The following is a 14271-nucleotide window of genomic DNA, read 5'->3' as shown; positions in this document are numbered from 1 at the left end:
GAAGGAGTAGAAGAGAAAAATCACCATGAAGAGAAATGAGGAGTAGAGATGATCGTTATGAACGAAGACCCTCTCGGAGAAGCAAGGATTCGGAAAGAAAGGTAAAGTCATCAAGGAGCTACACAAAGAGAAGACATCAAGCTCATGTTGGTGAGTGGGTATCCGGCTCCGGCTCCGACAATCACTCCGAAAGAAGTTATCACTCCGACTCCGAATATACTCAAGATGAAGGTGTTGCCGGTCTAGCACTTGTGTCAACCAACTCCTATGACATATTTGACTCACCAAATGAAGGAATTGGAAGATGCTTCATGGCCAAAGGTCCAAAGGTAACACATCCCGAGTATGGTTTGCTAGGTGATGATGATTTACTTGTTGACAACTCTAGTGATGAAAACTATGATGAAATGTCAATTAATCATGATAATCAAGATAAAATGAATGATGATGATAAGAAGGAGATTGAGCGTCTAACCAAAGAACTAAACACTCTTAAGTTAGCTCATGAAACTACCTTGGAAAATCATCGAGAACTTTTAAAGACTCATAACAAGCTACGCTTTGAAAAGCTCAACCTTGAGCAACAGCATGAGTTTTTAAAGGCAATCAATGATGATCTTCGCAAGAAAAGTTCTTCTTACATTGCCAAGCGTTTACTCTTGTCTACTTACATGCCACAAGTTAAATCTAGCAACAAAAACAAGAAAGATTCTTCATCTAGTAGTAACAACAATCATGCTAAATCCAATGTTGATGCTTCTAGTAGTTCTCTTGATTCCACTAATGATTCTCTTAGCCAAGTTACACTTGAGCAAGAAAATAGCTTATTGAAGGGAATCATACAGAAAGGTGTTTACAACAGCCTTGCCGGAAGTAAGAAAAATTTGAGGAAATTGTGCGCAAGCAAGGAAGACACCGGAAGAATCAAGGTGTTGGTTTTGAACAAAAGTTCAATGCAATTGGAGTTGAGTGGGAAGAAGATCAATACCCCAAGACGAAGTTTGTTCCTCAACAAGAGAAGTATGATCCTACTTCTTTCAAAGGGACACAAGCTCAAGATGATCTTCCACCACAAGACCACAAGCAAAAAGGCAAGGACAAGCTTCAAGAGGAAATTGATGCATTTGAAGAAGCACCTAAGACCTTGGTCAAGTGGGTTCCCAAGAATACATCAAGTTCCACTTCATCAAGTACAACTACAACTCCAAGGATTCCCATCAAGATGGTGTGGATCCAGAAGAAGAAGAACTAGAGAGTTCTTGAGGGTGACTCCGCCAACATACTTCACTCCTATCATTTTGGCAAGGACAAGTGCAAACAACTTCCATATCTTGCACTAGTTCAAGGAGTGACAAACCCTCTTGTTGGTAAGACAAGGGACAAGGTAACCTACACTACAAAAAAATACACTTCCGTGATGATACGTGTTTGTCACAGTAGGTCGCGTTTTCTGTCAAGCATGTACATCCATGACAAATTTATGACAGAATCAAGATAGTTATACGTGTGCTGTCGTAGAAGTGTTCCATGACATTGCCAAAATTATCATCACAGAAGTGTCCACTTCCATGATGATAAATCGCGCGTGTGACCGACACGTGGCATCCACCGTAACGGAACGCCGTTAAGCTATCGGGTCGGGTTTTGGATCCGATAACCCGTTAACAGCCCCGACCAATGGGGATTTTCCACGTGTAAAATCATCATTGGCTGGAGGAAACACGTGTCGGCTCATCGTTGGGACAGATGCCATCCACTCATTGGACGGAAGGCGCATATGATACGTTGACACGTGGCACGGCCCAACAGAGGCCCATTCCTGTGAAATGGCCGGCCCGTTTGAGTTGGTCAAAAGGTGGCGGCCCGGCCCATGGAAAGCGTGTTAACGGCCTGTTCGCATATAGCCCATTTATAGCCCGCTAACCCAAGGCCCATTACGCCCTATCCGAATTAGGCCCAGTAGCGTCATCTGGGCCATCCAATATGATTCCAGCCCGTTTTCATTTCTGGCCCATGTATGGCCCATGACGTCTTTCGGCCCATATGAGGCCCTATGTAACTCTTGGCCTATTAACGGCCCGTGGTGAAACTGGCCCGTAATGAACAGTGTATCACTTTACACCCATTAACGGCTCGTGGTTAAACTGGCCCGTAATGAACAGTGTATCATTTTATACCCATTAACGGCCCGTCGTGAAACTGTCCCGTAATGAACAGTGTATCACTTTATACGCATTAACGGCCCGTTATTCCGTTGGGCCGTTTCCAGCCCATGTTATCTTTCGGCCTTCTCAGAGCCCATTTATTCTTGGGCTCATTTCCAGCATTCGTTTACTTATGGCCCGTTACTGTCATTTTCTGCTTGTGGGCCAAATTCAACCCGTGGTTATGGTCGGCCCGTTTGTGGTCCATTAATACGTTGGGCCGTTTTCATAGCGTCATCAAATACGGCCTATTAACGATGGCCCGTTATGGTCGGCCCATGAACGGACGATTCCAACTCTAGCCCATTTACGGCCATAATGCGGCCTGTTATTGGCCCATGTTTGGCCAATCGATCATACGGCCCGTATAAGGCCCATTGATGATACGGCCCGTAGAAGGCCCATTGTTTCTACGGCCCGTAGAAGGCCTACTGTTTCTACGGCCCGTAGAAGGCCCACTGTTTCTACGGCCCGTAGGAGGCCCAGTGTCACTACAGTAAATATTAGCCCATGGTTATTGTGGCCTAGTTTTAAAAAATAGGTTATTGCAGCCACTAGCAAACCGCGGAAAAAAGAACTGCACTGACTACAAGCAAACAAATAAACAAGAAAACAAGTAAATAAATAAGCAAGCAACTTATGCTAGGCTATCACGGCTATTACACATATTACATCCACTGGGCATCAAAGTTCGCCACCAGTGCAAATATAGGGAACAAAGCAGCATATAAACGCCGCAGCAAAACAAGTCCAGAACTGAAACCACTTCAGAAGAGTTCAAGAAACAATATCCTGGGTACCCATAATGTTGGCAAGATGCTTAGAAAGCTTATTAACTTTCTCTTGTTTGGCGCTTAAATCCTCCAGCGCTTGCTGTTGCACAAGAAAGTACGCATCCGAATTCTGCAGGGACTTCCTCAGTCCTTCGGCTTCTTGCCGCAGCACAGCTGACTGATGCCTTTCAGCTTGTAGCTGAGACTGAAGAAGCCGAAGTGATTCAGGCAGCGAGTTCGAAGAGCTTGTGCCAGCGGTACTGGCCAGTAACTCGAACACTACATCAACGCAGGACGGTGGGGTTTTCTCACTGTCTACAAGATCGTTTTTATCACCTTTCTTGGAGACCAACCGGGTTGTCTCACTATCTTGAACCTTATCTGCATTACCTTCTCTACCATTGCATAGTGGGGTGCTCTTCTCCAATATTCTGTTTGCATACTACAAGAGAAACAAGCAGACACATCACAGGTTTAGCTTGTAGTATACGAAACTCATTTTGGTAAACCGGATCAGTAGTAAGGTGGACAGGATAACAACATGAAACAAACATATATCTATGTACTATGGTCACTGTATTTTCCATATCATTCTAGTTTATGTTCCCTAATCAAGATAGAGACACAGTTCAACTCATATATTTTTAAGACACAGCAGCATAGACAGAAATATAAGTGTGAGAAACTACACAACATTGGCAGCACTTGTAATGTGCATCACATGAGAACATAACTGTTTATACAACTTAAACTGAAATCAACATAGAGCAAGAAGTTAGAACATCAATCCAGTTAAAGAAATAGGTTTAAAACATACCTGTTGCGCCATTGGAGTTTCAATTGGATCCTTCAAATTCGAAAGTACTTGGTATGAGTAAATACAGTGATGCAACAGCAAAGGAGTATGGACCATAGCTACGGAATCTGACATGAGAACAGTTGCTCTTCTGCTTTAAGCGTGGAGTTTGGGTTAGCTGAGGTGGTCTTGGTGCTTTGGGCACTGCAGTAGCTTTACAAACTGCTCGTGTGGGGGTACTCTGTGGTGGACATGGTGCTTTGTCAACTATAAGTGGGTTACTATCCGCTGGGGTTGCGGTTAGATGGGTTGTAGCTGGTTCTCTGCCCAACGGTGTAAGTGTGCAATCTGGAAGAGTCTCGATTATGTGTGGTGGGGCTAGTTTGTGGGCCAATACAACCATGGTTCTATCTGCATCGACGGGTAGCACCATCACCCCCTCCAATTCAAATGGCTTATAAACAAGAAAAGAAATTGAACGTACAGACATTGTATGATAGACAGATGTGGTAATTCACATATATGTTGTCTAGCCAAACAGGACAGCATGACACAATTTCACATATATGATGCCTAACTAAACAGGATAGCATGACACGGTTTCAGATATATGATGGATAACTTAACAGGATATAATGGCATAATTCAACATATGATGAGTACCTAAACAGGATGACATGACAAAACTATATGATTTTTTTCTAAAATAGGTTGGGATGAAATAATTCACATACATGTTGTCTAAGTATACATGATGGCATGATATAATTGACATAATTGATTCATATACTAAGCAGCTGGCACTCGCATGTACGATCTCTAAACTAAGCAGATAGAATTCAATATTGTGCATATGATGTCTAAACTAAGCAATGCAAGACACCATATGCATCATATGAGAAATATAAACATTGCAACTTAGAGCATACACCTCAGGTGGGATATAGGACTGGTCATCTGTCTCTGAATCCTCCTCTGAGGAGCTCCCTGTAACATCGAGTTATATGCTTCAACAGGTACCATTGCCTGCTCTGAAGACCTTGTTTTCACTCCAGATTTTTCCATAACCGGCTCAAATGGCTGATACACATGAGGAGTAGTTCAATATACACAGATTGTCGACAAATGGAATACCTAATGAAAAAAAAGATGGCATGAGATAATTCACATATATGATGCCTGGCTCCATGGCGGTGCATAATTCACATATATGCTAACTGGCTGAAAAACATGTGATTGCATTATTCACATATCTGATATAGAAAGCAAACAGGAGGCATTCACACAAAGCATGTCTAATCTAAGCAGATGGCATGGCAATGCAAGACACCATATGCATGATATGAGCAATATAACCCAGCCAAGTTAGAGCATGCACCTCGGGGGGGGGGATACGACTAGTCATCTCTCTCTGAATCCTCCTCTGAGGAGCTATCTGTAACCAGCAAGAAATCTGCATCGACAGGTAGCACTGACTGCTCAGGAGACCTTGTTTTCACTCCAGATTTTCCCATGACCGACTCAAATGGCTGATGCACAGGAAGAGTAGATGAATGTATAAACATTGTTGACAAATGGAATACATTATGGAAAAAAATATGGCACAATACAATTCACATATCCGATGACTGGCTAAACAGGATGGCATTGCATGATTCACGTATATGATGCCTGGCTAAAGAAGATGGCATTGCATAATTCCCATATACTCCCTCCGTTCCTAAATATTTGTCTTTTTAGAGATTTCAAATGGACTACCACATACGGATGTATATAGACATATTTTAGAGTGTAGATTCACTCATTTTGTTCCGTATGTAGTCACTTGTTGAAATCTCTAAAAAGACAAATATTTAGGAATGGTGGGAGTATGATATAGAAACCAAACAGGTGGCATTCACACAAAGCAAATCTAAACTAAGCTGATGACATATAAGATGTATAATGTAAGCAATGCAAGGCGCCATATGCATGATATGACCAACATCAGCATGCCAGGTTAGAGCAAACACCTCAGGTGGTAAACAGGCGTGGTCGGCTCCTTCTGAATCTCCATCTGAACAGTTATCTTCCTCTGGAATACAATCTGGAAATGCAGGAGGGGGGGCACTTCGCCCACCATGGAGCGGCGTCTGCATGACATTATATTCGCACGCAACGGTCTTCTCTTTTTCTCTACATGTTCAGTACGATTGTGTACAATATCTGACATGCATAATAAAAAAATAGTTAGATTTTGTAAGGCCTAAGGGGTGCATGCAAAAATCAAGACTGATGGTAGCAAACGAGTGGATGGATCCAAAACTAATGATAGCAGGTAGATTATAGCTTCAGTTTAAAAAGATAGACAATGGATCATCTATTGTTTGTTGCCCACCCAACATGAACCACATAGAAGACCCCAGATGAACCAGATAGTAGACAGATACTATTCGTTGCTGGCTCGATATGAGACCCATGGGCAATTCAAAACTCAAGATTGAACGATAAAGTAGCAGGTAATAATAACCGATGTATAACGTAAGCAAACACGAAAGACTGCGACCTCTCTTCCGGAACTGTGTAGTCCTCAGGTTCATCTGCTCAGTCGATGATGGTAATGCAGTTGGCGTGGCTGCCGGCAACGGGGAAGATGATCTGAGGCGGCGAAAGGAAGTCTGCAGGGGGGATCTCTGCTGCAGTGAACGCTTCTGTCGATGGTGCACCTCAGGTGGGGTGGATGACGGCACGGCAGGAGCAGGACATAACACACAGAGTTTTCTTTGACGCCTATCTGAAAATGAAGTAAATCTGTAAGGGCTCCTTAGAATTGGAGGATTCTATAAACGCAGGGACAGGAAGAACACCGGAATCGGATAGGAATGCACGTGCAAAACAGAGCATTTGGAAACATAGGATTTTAGTCAACCTCGGTGTTTGGCTCACATGAATTGGAAGAACAGAGGAATGGAGAAACAAACTGATGCGACGAGTGTACAACCTCTTTGGCATAGCCTTGTGGACCTCAGCATCATTGGGTTGGACGTGGAGGATGGTGATGATGCTGGTGTGACTGTCGGAGGCGGGGAAGAAGATCCGAGGCCTCTGGAAACGGCGACGAGGGTACTGCTCCGCTGTGATGGACGGTTCCATCGTTGGAGCAGCCTCACTAAGGTGTACGGCGACGAGGCTGAAGCATGACAAGATAGACAACGTTAATCCGAAGTGGGACCCTAATATCATCTGCAATAGATGATGTAAAATACATCACCAAAAAGTGCTAGATGTAAAACGCATCAGCCGCGCCACGGCCGCTCCGACAGATGCTGTAAGTACTGTTCACTCTGTACTTAACTGAAGAAAATGAACTTCACAGTCAAAACTGAATTTTACTGTCGAAACTGATTGAACTAGTAACAGAGCATTGCAATAGATGTTTAGGGCGTTCGAGCACTAGTAGCAGAGAAGTAGTGATCTAAATCAGCAGACGCTCTAGCAGGGAACGCACTAGCAGAGAGCAAGTCGTGCAGTAGCACCGCGAGCAAGTGCTAAAGCAGCAACTCCTGTAGCTGCCGGAGGTCGTGCAGCAGCAGCAGCGCAAGCGAGAGCAAGAGCAGAGCAGCAGCACGAACGAAAGCAGGAGCAGTGCAGCAGTGCGACCGACAGCAAGAACAGAGCCGCAGCGCGAGCGAGAGCCGGAGCAGTGCAGCTAGTGCCATTGTGGAAGTCGACACCGAGGAAGCAACAACATGGGGGCGAGACGCCGTGGATGATGTGGCCGGCGACGGCGCCGTCGATGGAGACATGCCATGTCTGCTCGGTATCGAGCACCGGCAGCCCCGTGAGATCGAATAAAAGATAAAATGCAGCTGTGAGTGCAGAATCTCCTTGGTGACGCCGAGTTGGCCTCGGCTTCGTCGGAGGAATTGGTGAGGGTGCTGCGATTCCGGTGGGGCAGGTCAAGACGGCGCTGTGGGGATTGAGGTGGCACAATAGACGAGGCGAACATCGGGGAAGCTCCTTGGTGGTGGAGGACGGGGCGGCTGATCCGGCGGGACGACGAGATCGACAACGGATCCTCATCCGGTGCAGTGGATGAGGGACGGCGAGCTGTTGCGGTGGACGACGTAGTCGGGGAAGAGTCTCCGGCTGGGCGGCGGTCGGGAGGCCGACGGAGGAGCGTGGGGTTTCGCGGGTTTTGGCGGCCTCGGTGTACGAATGGGGGGCGAAGGGGGAGGGGGAGCCAAGCTTAGGGACGCGCTTGTCCGAAATGTAGGGTAAGTTACCAGCGTACCCCCACCGGTTTTGACACCGCGACGTGGAGCTTCATTTCCGGCTGAGGGGTAGAAGGGGGATTTCGCGTGTCTGGGCTGCGGGAGCGATTTCGGATGAGGAGGGAGTTCTCGCGCGCGTCCAAATTTTGGGATAACAAGGCGCGGCGCGGGTTGAAGAAGCGGGAGTTTCAAAGCAGGTGAGACAAAAGATACTCGAGCTTGAAAATTTCGGGATAACAAGGTGCGGATTCCTTGTTCGGCAGAACAAACTTAACGTGTAAAAAAACAATTCATACAAGACACAAGAGAGTCATGTCCCCTTTTACTATATTGCTATAGATGCCATTGAAAAAACTACAAGAAAAATGTAAAAAAAATCGGGAGAACAAGATTACCCTGCACAGTACCAAATCGATTCGCACTTCCCTCAACAACAACAAAAAACAAATCAATTCCCACCAAAGAAAGAGTAATGTCCCTTTTTATATGATTACAGATGCCATGATCTCGAATTTCAATTTTTGAATCCACGTTATGTTGAATTCGAATATATCGTTAGGTGACCTTGCGGTTTATAATTGATGTAGTCGTACATTTTGATCTTCCATCATATATGAACATTTTACTCCACCATGTGAACATATATATTGTCGTCTACCATATGGACTAAATTTGAATCAATTTTCCTTATTTGAATACGATTGTTGTCAAGTTATACAATAATTTAAATATTATCTTGATAACAAAAAACATACATATAGCAGTAATCATATTTCACTATGAACTACATGTACCATACGCTCTCCAATTCAAATATTTGTATCCATTTTATGTTGAATTCAAATCATAGTACATTATTGGTCTAGGTAGCGAGATGTTTGGGATAATCAAAACCCTGTTTTCATACGTATAATTTTTGGCTGAATTGGGACAAGTTTTGGTATAAGCCTCTTGCAAAACCGGAGATTCTCTCAACAAGCCTCGTGGTTCCGAGAGGGAACGTGTCACCTTTGTGTGCGAAACGATATACGCTGCCTCCCCCCTGATTTTATTTACAGAGGCAACATAGAACTATATGAGTGCCCTGTTAAATTTTGGAATTATTTCGGGTTCATTTGGCCTTTTTATACATTAATTGAGTTTCTGGACTTTTAATGTGCATAATCTAAATATGAATTGCATGCACATGCTCCGGTGCACCAAAGTGGGTTGAAAAATCACATGTGTGTCCTTGGTTGAATTTCTAGGTCCCATGGAAGAAATGAGAATGAAATTCAAACATCTGGGCGTCATGACTCGGCCGAGAACATCGAGAAACTTTGATTTTAAATTCATGTAAATCCAAAACTCGCCTGGAAATCATGAAACTTGGCATGGTGTCATGTCATGGCACTAACATGTTGTGGTAAAAAATTGGGCCGATTTGGAAGCTCGTGGTTCTAAGAGGGAACGTGCCACCTTTGAGTGTGAAACGATATACGCTGCCCCCCCCTTGAGTTTCTTAACAAAGGCAACATAGAACTACATTAGTGCCCTGTTAAATTTTGGAATTATTCCGGGTTCGTTTGTCGTTTTTATACATTAATTGAGTTTCTGGTCATTTAATGTGCATAAGTCAAATTTGAACTACAAGCACATGCTCTCGTGCACCAAAGTTGGTTGAAAAATCACATTTGTGTCCTCGGGTGAATTTCTAGGTCCCATGCAAGAAATGAGAATAAAATTAAAACATCTGGGCATCGTGGCTCGGCCGAGAACATTGAGAAACTTGGTTTTAAAATTCTTGTAAATCCAAAACACGTCTGAAAATCATGAAACTTGGCATGGATGTCATGTCATGGTACTACCATGTTGTGGTAAAAAAATTGGCCGAATAGGAACAGATTTTGGTATAAGCTTCTTGCAAACCGAAGCTTCTCTCAAGAAGGCTCGTGGTTCTGAGAGGGAACGTGCCACCTTTGAGTGCGAAACGATATACGTTGTCCCCCTTGAGTTTATTTACAAAGGCAACATAGAACTACATGAGTGCCCTGTTAAATTTTGGAATTATTCCGGCTTCGTTTGGCCTTATTTACACATTAATTGAGTTTTTGGTCATTTAATGTGCATAATTCAAATTTGAACTACAAGCACATGCTCCCGTGCACCAAAGTTGGTTGAAAAATCACATTTGTGTCCTCGGGTGAATTTCTACTCCCTCCTTCCATCTATATAGGTCCTAATGCGTTTTTCGAGGCTAACTTTGACCAAACGTTAGAGCAATAATATATGACATGCAACTTACACAAAGCATACCTTCAAATTTGTATGTCAAAGGAGCTTCCAATAATATAATTTTCATAGTATACATCTCATGTGCTATTAATCTTGTCAATAGTCAAAGGCTGTCTTGAAAAACACATTAGGCCCTATATAGATGGAAGGAGGGAGTAGGTCCCATGCAAAAAATGAGAATAAAATTCAAACATCTGGGCATCGTGGCTCGGTCGAGAACATTGAGAAACTTGGTTTTAAAATCATGAAACTTGGCATGGTGTCATGTCATGGTAGTACCATGCCGTGGTAAAAAAAATTGGCCGAATAGGAACAAATTTTGGTATAAGCTTCTTGCAAATCGGAGCTTCTCTCAAGAAGGCTCGTGGTTCTGGGAGGGAACGTGTCACCTTTGTGTGCATAATTCAAATTTGAAATACAAGCACATGTTCCAGTGCACCAAAGTTGGTTGAAAAATCACATGTGTGTCCTCGGGTAAATTTCTAGGTTCCATGCAAGAAATGGGAATGAAATTCAAAATTCTGGGCGTCGTGGCTGGGTTGGAAACATTGAGAAACTTAGTTTTTTAATTCCTGTAAATCCAAAACACGCATGAAAATAATGAAACTTGGCTTGGTGCCATGACATGGCACCAACATGCTGTGGTAAATTTGCAGTCCGATTTGCGAAGGCGCACACATTAACAATCAACAAAGTCATTTTGGAACAAGTGTTGTCACGTTACAATCGGAAACACAAGTATTATTGAAACCGTGGGCGTTCTACTTACTAGTACCATTTACGTGCCGCCACGCGTCCCCATTTTTTATTAGCTAGGAGGCGCCGTGCAGGGTAGCTATTTGAGTACGAGAGGCGTGCGATCAGACCCCTGCGCGTGCTTATCGGGAGGAGAGCCCTTTGACCTCCATCTGCCGTCCACCTCTCTCCCAAGGTCTCCATTAATGGCGCCCGAGCCTCTGTTTAATGGCGTGGCTATGTCTCACTCGACTGAGATTTAAGAGAGAAAAAAGAAAATCTGAAAGCACGGATCTTGATGTAAGATCCGACGGACCTATATAGCATCTACTGCGACTTATAGCAAGACTGATGAATATATAAGGACGATTAATTTTTTTTGATCAAAGAAGGGCTTGCCCCTTCCGATTTTCATTACTGAAAACCACCACAATTCACAAGAAGTTCAGCACAACTCCAGCCTAACACGAAGGACTAAAAGCTACCAGATTGAAATCGCAACATCCCAAGAGGCCAACAAAGGCCAAACATCCGCGCTAGAACCCAACATTTCACAACCGACGACACAATCCACATCCTAAACCGATTATTACATCAAAAGAAACCAGGAAACTGAAGGAAGCCCAGCAGCAACTAGAAGAACAGCAACGCCAGGGTCGCCACAGCAAGAGTTTTCTTCATTCCAGCCTCGCAACATTGATCTTCCACAGAAAGATAAGGACGATTAATTGTCTTACATAATTAGAAAGATAATTAAAAAAGCCACATGCGGCTACGCCCGAAATACACAAGGGCAAAAGAAGAAGGAAGACAAGGATCTGGCTCGCTGATCTCTACTTTCTTGATGCGTTGCTGCAGGCCGCGGGAACTAGTCTCCGCGGCGAGCGGCGATGAGCTCTTTCGTGTCCTCAAGACGCTGCTTGAGAACATCCACGGATTCCTCCACCAGCCTTTGGCGCTCGTTGCGGAGCATGTCATTCTCGTCCATAAGTTTCTTGACGATGACGCCGGTCCTCTTCAACAAGGCACTGGTCTCCTCCTGCTGGTCTGCACTTCGGACGATCTTCTCCCTCAGCAGGTCGCGCTCGGCCCGGAGCCTCTCATTGCCCTCCCTTAGTTGCCGGATGACGCCGGTAGCCTGTTCAAACGAGGCTTTCATGTCGTCCTGCAACCTCGCCCAGCCGGAGATCTGATCCATCTGGCTATGGACGATCGCATGCATGCGCCTGTAACAGTCGTCGCCTGCCCGCGAGAAATTTTCCCAGGCCGCCGCGGCGCGGCGGGACATCTCTGCTGCATTCGTGGCGCGGCGGGACATCTCTGCTGCTTCCGCGGCACGGCCGGACCAGTCTGCTGCATCGACGGCGCGGCGGGACCTCCGTGCTGCTTCAGCGGCGCGGCGGGACCTCTGTGCTGCTACTTCCGCGCGGCGGGACATGTCGGCTGCTCTCGCAGCGAGGCGGGACATCTCTCGTGCTTCCGCTTCCATGCTCGCCTCTCCCTGGTGGCAATCTCTCGACCCAGAACTCACGCTGGCCATGGCAGACGCAAGGGAAGGATGCTGAATGACTTGTTTGTTTTTGTGGATGAGGAGTTGAGGAGGAATGTGCAGTCATCTTGGCATACTAGTATTTATAACCGAGTACTAATACGCTCCTAAGTGGGAAACCGTTTAGGTTGTGATCGGTGTGAACAGGTTTGCAATTCAATATAGCGTGGTACTAATACGCTCCTAAGTGGGAAACCGTTTAGGTTGTGATCGGTGTGAACAGGTTTGCAATTCAATATAGCGTGGAGTAATTTGGAATGTGACGAGACGCAAGCTCAAAATTTATTGACGGTTCTAGTTTCGAAGTGCGGCACTATTCCCGGATGGAGTACTTCTTTTTCTACTCCCTCCTTTCCGGTTTTATAGGGCTTATCTCAAAATTTTAGTTTTTCCATTTTATAAGGCTCAATTTGGTTGTTCCCCAACACATGTTCAGATTCCAAGGTGCATTAAATCATTGCATGCAAGTATTAAGAGAAAATTGACCAATGCATGTACTTTATGCATGCATGCATTGCAATTAATGCATTGATAAACATAATTTTTTGAGAAAAACAAGAGCATTAATTAGGTGCTTTTGCAAACTACAAAAAATATTCCACCACTCACCATCTTGGTTGGTGAGATTTTTGAATTAAGCCCTATAAACCGGAAAGGAGGGAGTACTGCTGTGTACGTGCAATAACTGGCACCGTCGTATACATATCTTACGGTTAATGGGGCGTTCGACAGGAATAGCCGCGTGGCGAGCTCTCACACACGCGTCTGTTTTTTCTCGAAAAGGAGGATGATGACCCCCGGCCTCTGCATCTGGGAGTCACACACGCATCTGTAGCTACGAATTGTAGTGTTCTCAACCATCCGATTGGCTCTATCATGGATGTACCTATATACTAAAACATGTCTAGATACATCTATATTTTGACAAATGGAAGGCATTGTATTGTGGAACGGAGGGAGTGATTGTCATCAAAATGGATAAAAAGGGACGTATCTAGAACTAAAATACGTCTACATACATCTCCTTTTATCCATTTTGATGACAAGTAGTACTTCTTACCCAAAGGAACTTTATATCCAACAGACACAAAATATCCGTTCGACTGTTGGAAATTACTGATCTGATGTCGAAGTAATTGCCGCATAGCCACCAAAACCCACCATTTCTTAAGCTAAAGTAGACCAAGGTAATCCCTATATTAGCATATTACTAAGATAAACAGAAGGCACTCTAGAAACATTTAGGATGTGAGCTTGTCAATCTGAATGTGGAGGGACACAAGCTTAGCCCCGGCCAGCAGCTTGGGCGGAACTGTCAAGACGGTCAGCTCCTACACGTCGACGTCGCCGGGATCCTTGCTGCTTGTCACCTCCATTTCCACCTTGACGGCGTCGGTCGTGCCTTTGGGCTCCCCCGGCGGGCCGTTCGCCCACAGCTTGGCCACGTAGTGCGACAGTGGGGACGTCCCCGCTCTGATGTAGACGACCGACACGGCGATAGGCGCGCCGATGTCGCGCACGCCGCCAACCAAGAAAAACGCGCGGCGGTCCTCCTCCGCGAACAACAAGAGCCGTGGCTCCGACAGTGGCACTTGCAGCTGGAGCACCTTGCCGTACTGGATCCTGTGCACGGGCATGGGATGCGGTGCTGATGTGGTGGTAGAGCGCCGGCGGCGGGCCTTCCTAG

Source organism: Triticum aestivum, chromosome 6D (genome assembly GCF_018294505.1).
Source record: "Triticum aestivum cultivar Chinese Spring chromosome 6D, IWGSC CS RefSeq v2.1, whole genome shotgun sequence".
NCBI lineage: Eukaryota > Viridiplantae > Streptophyta > Magnoliopsida > Poales > Poaceae > Triticum > Triticum aestivum.
Note: the sequence above shows the minus strand (reverse complement) of the source record.